Below are 8,054 nucleotides of genomic sequence, written 5' to 3'. Positions count from 1 at the left end.
ATAATATTGGACTTCTCTCTTTCTCTCTCTCTCTCTCTCTCTCTCTTTTTGGTTAGATGTATTGGACTTTGTGACTCGGGAGTGAGTCATCTTATCCTTATAGATAAATCGTTTGGACCGTTGAGTTGGTCTTTGAAATTGGATAAATAGATAATGGTCTAGAATTTGGATTAGCCATGACCAGTTATGTGGTTCAAATAGAATACTGCCTTTTCAAAATTTTGTTCTTAGACCTCATGCATCTAATGGTGTTCAACGTTTTTCAGATTAGTGTAAATCCTCTCCACCAAACTAGCCATCCTTCTATCCCCTCACTCTCACACATTATCAGAAATTTCATCCCTGTGCACAGAGTCTTTGATAGTCTCTTCTCTGTGTTACCGTGGCTTTCAAATGATAATTTTAGTGCTAAGATACCCATATGGCCACATCAATGTAATCTCAGGCTCCCTTTGTAGTTTGAACGGGGTGGGTTGTAACCTGTCAACTGCTTCACCAGTCTGTTATGGGCATTCCCTGTGCAAAGAAGCACCCCTCTGGAATGAGGACAAGGTTAAGGGTAGAAATGTCAATTCAGAGATGTCGTATGAGATTTTGTGTTACCTCAAAGGACATCTCTTGTTCAAGAATGCTAGTTAGAAAGGGTTGCCATGCATCTTGATGCCATTCTAGCGAGAATTGTTGAGGTATTGGAGTCATCCCCAACTTGTGTTGTTGACAACTTACCCATGGCAACTGCATCTATATTAGGCATCATGTGGATGCAATAGAGGTCATCATATGTGAACATCATGTTGTATTCGTTGAGCCTCCTTGCATCGTGCCATCGCCAGTTATAGCGTTTATATCGCATGTTTCAGCACTCTATTGCATTAACAGACCTCCTGAATGCATGATAGAGGAGGTTCCAGAGGAGGGTTATCCTTTACCCTCAAGATCCCAGTTCCCACCTAACATATGTGAATGCCGTGCTGTATTCGTTGAGCCTCCTTGCATTGCGCCATCGTCAGTCTAGCGTTTAAATCACACATTTCAACACTCTATTGCCGTAATGGACCTCTTGAATGTACAGTGGATGAGGTTTCAGGGGAGGGTTATCCTCTACCCTCAGGATCCCAATTCCCACCTAATATATGTGAACTGTTCATCCTGCCATTGCTCCTAAATATATGGTGGAGAAAGTTCTAGGGAGGTTTATCCTCTACCCTCAAGATTCCAATTTCCACCCTACACATGTATGCTACCCACCTGGCTCCCCTCCAAACTCTGAATAATCTAAAGTTCGTCAATTGCACAAAAGGCTGTTGGCAGCACAAGAACAAGGACACATCCAGAAGAGGCTAATGTATGAGTCAAATAAAAGATGGCCATGGAAAAAGTACTCATTGCATTAAAGTCATTCTAAAATATGTAAATATTATTCACATAGATTATCTAACAGGGGAGACTACTAGCCCTTCTCAAGCACAAATGGATGGGCTAAACAGGACTACCATCCTATGTTAATCATATAGGAAACCATCTCCTGTATTAGAGGACAAACTTGGGATTACACGAGACATTGGGTATTGTTGGAATGAGATAATACCTCTTTTTATACATAAATTTTTGGGCACAGTGTAATGCTGTCAACAGTATAATCGAAGATCAAATGGAAGGATTGAGAGTTGCTTCCTCTGTATATGGGATTTCTGACATCGGGAGCCCTGTTACGGGAAAAAAAAATTCAGGGTCAAGTAGAAGAAGACAGGTAGTTGAAACTTGAAACGTAACAAATCAAACAGACAGGAAAGAAGAAGAGGAAAAGAAGAATGACATTACCAGTTCTTAGTGAGGAGATGTTCATTTGAAGGCCAAAACCAAAAGGGTACAGTGGATCATAATGTGGGTCCCCAAAATTCATTGGCAGCTGCTCAACCCGTCTGAACCATGTTCTTGATAGTGTACCATGGAAATCAAAGTCCCCAAAGATAACGTCTGCAATACCATTTCCGCCTTCACTTCCAGGAAGCCAAGCTGCTACCAATGCATCCATCATGTCCACATAAGGTTCTATCACCACAGGCCTGCCAGATACAATGATGACGAGGCATTTTAACTTGCTGCATACAGTCTTGATCGTCTCTTCACCATCAAGTGCCAATCTTAGTTCCTTGCTGTCTCCGAGGAATTCTGCATAAGGAAGCTCACCTACAACTACAATTGCATAAGAAAAATCACTGTTCTCTCTTAAGAATTGCTCATTGGGACTTTCTTCAAACACCACCTCGGTTTGCTTGCTGACTGCATTTTTGATCCCGTCTAGGATTGTTGTTCCTGTGTAAGTCATATGGGTTGATATTTAGCATATCAGAGCAAATTCTGTGTTTCTTATGCTTCCCAAACAATCCAACCACCATAAAATACAAAAATAAAAATGAAAAAAATTCCATAAGGCCTCTATTTTATTCTGTGGGCATGATGATTACCAGAATATCATGGAGTAATCTACCTTCATCTAGTCATAAAGATTCCAACTTTAGACCACCATAAGTTTCCTCCATGTCAAAGTGGTGTTTACAGAACAAAGAGAAGTGGAGAAAAATAAAGGGGAAAGACTCGTACATGAATCCATGACCAGGGCCATACAGTTAGGTTATGAAATGTTGGCAAGTTTCACATATGAAGAGTCCAATATATATCCAATGGCCAAAATGCCAAATCAAGTTTTCGATGTATGGAAAAACAGCTAGCAGCCTAGCACGTACATAATTTTAAAAAAAAAAAAAATTTGAGAAATTTAGATGATGTTTCAATATTACCTTTGGTGGTGTTCCCTGAACTGCCTTGCCATGTTATAGTCCAACCCCCACATTGGCAGCCAATGTTGTGAGCATGAGACCCAGCCACCAGAATCTTTGGGGCATTCTTGTTCAAGGGAAGCATCTTCTCATCCCCCTTCTCATTCTTCAGCAACACCAGGCTCTTTCTTACTGCTTCCCTAGCCAATTCTTTATGTTCCTGATAATCATCAGATTTCCATATAACATAAGATCTAATGAATATGCTTACCCACCCAAAAATAAAGAATTTCTCTAGCATGAATAATGTAGTTTCCTTACAGACCTTGAGGCCAACCATGCCAAGGAGGGACCTATTTGTCATGGGCCTCTCAAAGAGCTCCAATATAAACTTCACCCTCAGAATCCTGGTCACAGCATCGTCAATCCTGCTGATCGGAACCTGACCTGATGATACTAGATAGTTCATAGCTGTAAAAAACCTCTCATGCTTCAGTGGAATCATGATCATGTCGATCCCAGCATTGATTGCTGCCTTCAAACATTCCGTGTAGTTTGAACCAGGAGGATTTGCCATCCTATCTACCCCTTCCCAGTCAGATATAACCATACCCTGTGCCCAACGATAGACAAATGAGTCAAAACCACAATCTCTTGGGATAAACTTTAGAAAACATAGCAAGTTCTAGATCCAGAATCAAACCCAGTTTATGCGCTTTCCTATTGCAATGGCACCAAACCCAGTTTGGTAAAGATAGAAAGTGCAGAAAAATAAATTATTCATGGTAAAGTGAAGAAAAAAGAAAAAATAAATTATTTCTAAAGTGAAATGCCTTATTGAACATTCATATATTGTTCTTCAATAAGTTATTTCATTTTAGAAGCAAAATTTTATGTAAGTTGATATGAGAAACATGTGGCATATTATGTGTATTTGATACCTGGAAGGACATCTCTTGTTTGAGGGTTTCAGTGATGAGGAAGCGGTTGCCATGCATCTTGACACCATTCCAGCTGGAGAAAGAGACCATCACTGATGAGACACCCATGGCAATGGCATCTATGTAAGGCAGCGTGTGTATGCGGTAGAGGTCTTCATAGGAGGCCACAGTGTCATGTTCGTCCACCCCTTCTTCAGTCCCTCCATCCCCTGTGAAGTGCTTTGCACAGGCCATTACATGCTCTCCCCTGCTAAACCCATTAATGAATTCATAATCATCATCCATCAAAAAGCATCTGCCATGGCAGGTCCCACCAACCCTGAGATACCATTATTGTGTGGCCCACAAGTCCATAATATGGCTAGCCAGAATAAGGCACGTACCTTGAGGTGGGTGGCCTATCTAAGGCCTAATTAGTAGCCCTCAGATCAGGCAGATATCCTTGATCAAGCCTGGCCAGAAACCAGTACTTATGGGGTGAGTAAGAGCTTATCTTAGAGGTCCACTAATCCATCGTACATGTATATATATATATATATATATATATATATATATATATAAAAAAGAAGCTAATGTCACAATGAGACTTATGTCACTGTCCAATTAAATGTGATAATTTTCATTTATTCTCCCCTTCTCCCTGTTCTAAAAGCATTCCAATGCTTAGGTTCCCAAGTGCACCATTTAAATAGGATGGTCATTAGCCCGAATCATTGTTATCATCAAGCAAACCCTTTTCTGGATAGTAACAAAGGAAATGCTAAAGCAATTGCAAATGGAGTTAGAAACATACTATATTTTATGCATACACTGAAAAAGTGAATATCATACACTGAATTCTGTGTTTTCAGATATTGAGGAAACTTTGCAAACAATAAGAGCTCATACCACAAATCATAGTATGAACTTCATATGGTTTTACTACATTATGTTTGGAATTTTTCTGTAATTCTTATTGAAACTTTAATAAATACACAAAATAGAACATGAAAATGTAGCAATTGCAATGAATTGTAACCTAACATATACCACAACCATTTTCACGATTGAGTTTAGAAAAATATAGTTAGAAGTGTGTAATGAAGAAATTACCCTTTAGCAACAAAGGGGTAGCCCGGGGTGTGATTGGTCGGAGGGAATCCCTGGAGTCCTAGTATGATTTTGGACATGCGCCTCACGGTCTCTGTGTCCTCGCTGTAACTCTCATAACACCGACCCCACCGTGGATCCCTACAAACCTGAAATAAGAAAGTACCTCATTACATAAACATCAAAACTGAAAACAAATCATAATAGAGCCTCTTTCAACATCTAAGTGACTCATACGGTATTACTCAAAATAATTATTGGCCATCAGTGGGTGATCATGCATCTATATACCTATCACTTTGACTGTAATACAATGGAGGGTCAGACTGGGTTTGACTCGCCCTGTTGCCATATGTTTGTGGCAAGGTTCAACCTAACTTCATTCCATGTTGACATGTCGTATGATAAAAAAAAAAGAAGTCAATCTCTATCAACATATATACATTTGGGAAAGATTCAATATGAATGAGTTCTCTGAAATTCAATAGATGACCAATTAAAGTAAGAATTAAATTTGTCATACCACTCTTGCCAAGAGGGCAAAAATTGAAAGCAGGGAGAACTCAACAGGATAATAAGTCTGACATTTCCATAAACTTTGACACATAAACAGTCTAGAAGGAGCTATAGAGGGGCTGCCAACCCAGGCTCAACAGGTCCAAAGTCAAGCTGAGATACAGTCTGACCAGTTCCAAGATCAGGCAGAAATACCTCACTCCAAGCAGCCCAGAAGTACTGGGCTGGCTTTGGTATTGCTTTAATTTGCTATCTCTATTTATTTTATATAGACATATACTAATCAAATATAAATACTAGAAGTAAATTATGATGCTTAAGCCATGGTCCTTATCTTGCATACATGTACATATACAATACATAAACTTACATGTGTATGTGGGTGTTCATGTGTGTGCACATGTGGGCTGAGGGAGGTTGGGATTCATACAAGGCCCCGGAACTTTTAGGAGTTTCAGTCATCTGTATCTATCTAATGGCTGTATTGCCCACATCATTCTGTCAATGTGGTATGACTTACTACCTTTCAATAGGTGGGGTGGCAATAGAGTGGAATTGACGGATAGGGACATGGAGATTACACAGTATTAGGGCTGATTCATTTAATCTTATCACAACCTAGAGCAATATGAGTCTAAATTCTTCATCCATGTGAGACAAGGATCCAACTTTAGCACATGAGACCCAAACCTGCTAGACAATGAGATCAATTTCAACTGGCACTCCTAAGTGGGTAGCCGATCCTGTAGAAATTTTCTTTCTAGGGAAAAATAAAAGAGGGGATGCAATAGTGGCGACCTAGTGCCCCTCGCTATGCAATGCTCAAACTTTCAAGTTCAACCCATGCAAGCATTAGCCCTGTGAACTACCAGCACAAATACTAGCCCCATCAGTGTAGCCCCACCGGAGGCCTAGTATAGTCCACAGAAGCTAGAAGTGATCCCACACTCAGGTCAAAGAGCAGGCAACTGCCCAGTGAGAGAAACAGAGGAGCAGAGGGGATTCGACAACCTAGACATGAGGGCTACCAAACTGCTAGGGAGTGAGTTGGGACCACTCCCCCCCCCCCATGTCAATTTCACAAAGCAACCAGTGTGGGGATCTTAATGTGTGGAGACAAAGAAGGCTTTAAAATCTATACAAGCCTCCAAAGAAAAACAATTGTGGGGAGAGGAGGGGGGGGACCAAGGTAGCTCAGTTTTTCAGTCGCATACGTTACTGACAGAAAGTAGCCTATCTGAGCGAACGGTGTCTAGTAATACAGGATGCAAAAACCGCAGGAAAGTGGAAAAAGCTGAACTGGGTTCATGGTTTTACCGCAATACAAGGAGCAAAAGGGTATGGGACCCCCGTGGCCAAAACCTCCAAAGCAGTCGCCCTTCCAATGCGCACCATTAAGTCTTCGTCCCTTTATCAATAAAAAAAAGTTTTAGAAAAATAAACCCAGAATAAACATGATCCACACACAAAGAAACAACAGTTTCCCATTGAAAAATCACACAGAGAAACAGAGAGACACCTTGCAGCTCCAAGGCCAATGTTATGGGGGAAGATAGTGGCTCCGACGACATTATTGTGGCCATGGACAGCATCGGTACCGTAAAGTATAGGAATTCCAAGCCTCGTCGACATCGAAACCTTCTGGTACCCGTCAATCATGTCTGCCCACATCTCAGGTGTTGCTCCCGGCTCTGGAGCACTCTCACCACCGTTCAACACACTCCCTGAAACAAACCCATTTACAGAGACAACTCATTTCACATTAATTTCATAAAAATTGAAGAATCCAACATCAACAATCCATATGATTGAATCACAAAAGATAAGAGCATTTGGAAACATCTAACCTATTGCGAAGTCTCTCAAAACTTCTGGGGAGGCAATAGACCGATCTATTTGTGCCATTTGTCCAAGCTTCTCCTGTAACGTCATTTGAGAAAGGAGATCGGACACTCGTGACTCTACTGGAATACTTGAATCTCTGTAAGAAGGTTTCGCCATGGCTACTGAAACAGAGTGGAAGAAAAACACAGAGGAAGACACAAAGGCAATGAAAAGCACACTGAGCTCCACCATGGTTCATACTCCTATAAATCATCTTCCTTCTCCTCCGCCTACTGTTGCTCACTAGAGAAGTGTGATCTGTCTCTGTTACAACTTACAACTGTCGGTTGTTCATTGTAAGACTAAGTTTAAACATTTCTTGGTTAACTCAAATTCACATGAGATATTGGGAAGATTCACATGACATTACATAATATTATACTACATAACAACAGAAAATTTGACGTACAAAAGGGACAAATTATGAGATTGGGAAAGATTATGGGAATTCTTTATACATTCCTCTATTTTCTAGTGTAATAATGAATTTGATGTTCATCCTATCAAAATTAGCATACAGAAAAAGGAAAATTACATGATTAAATTACTGTAGGTTTCCTATTAAAAAATAGCCACCCAATCTTTAAAAAATAGCCAAAACAATGATTCATCTCCTTATATTTTTATCCCAAAACTAATTGTAGCCCCATATTAGAACCTAAACAAAAATGCAGAACAATAAGGCCCCATGCTCTCCTCTCTCCCCCTTTTTTAGCCAACACCATCAACCACTGTTGTTTTGGTCATTTGAAAAAATCTGATGAATAGAAAGAAAGGAGATCAGAAAGATAGGCGGGCGACTTGACTATTGTATAGGTCGGATGTTTCCGTGAGCAGTAAGCAG

At 40.3% G+C, this 8,054-nt stretch overlaps 1 pseudogene across 1 annotated transcript; it reads right to left on the bottom strand.

Moving 5' to 3' along the window:
- Positions 1–1,761: 1,761 nt before the first annotated feature.
- On the bottom strand, positions 1,762–7,614 carry LOC149000805 (uncharacterized; annotated as a pseudogene). Its single transcript, XR_016170683.1, has 8 exons — positions 7,174–7,614; positions 6,846–7,050; positions 6,644–6,734; positions 4,814–4,959; positions 3,722–3,968; positions 3,106–3,393; positions 2,802–3,000; positions 1,762–2,316 (listed from the first exon to the last, which is right to left on the bottom strand). The product of XR_016170683.1 is annotated as an uncharacterized LOC149000805 (transcript).
- Positions 7,615–8,054: the final 440 nt, after the last annotated feature.

Source organism: Hakea prostrata, chromosome 11 (genome assembly GCF_041222555.1).
Source record: "Hakea prostrata isolate BN-2017 chromosome 11, UWA_Hpros_2, whole genome shotgun sequence".
In the NCBI taxonomy this organism is placed as follows: Eukaryota; Viridiplantae; Streptophyta; class Magnoliopsida; order Proteales; family Proteaceae; genus Hakea; species Hakea prostrata.
This window is presented reverse-complemented; position numbering and strand designations above follow the sequence as displayed.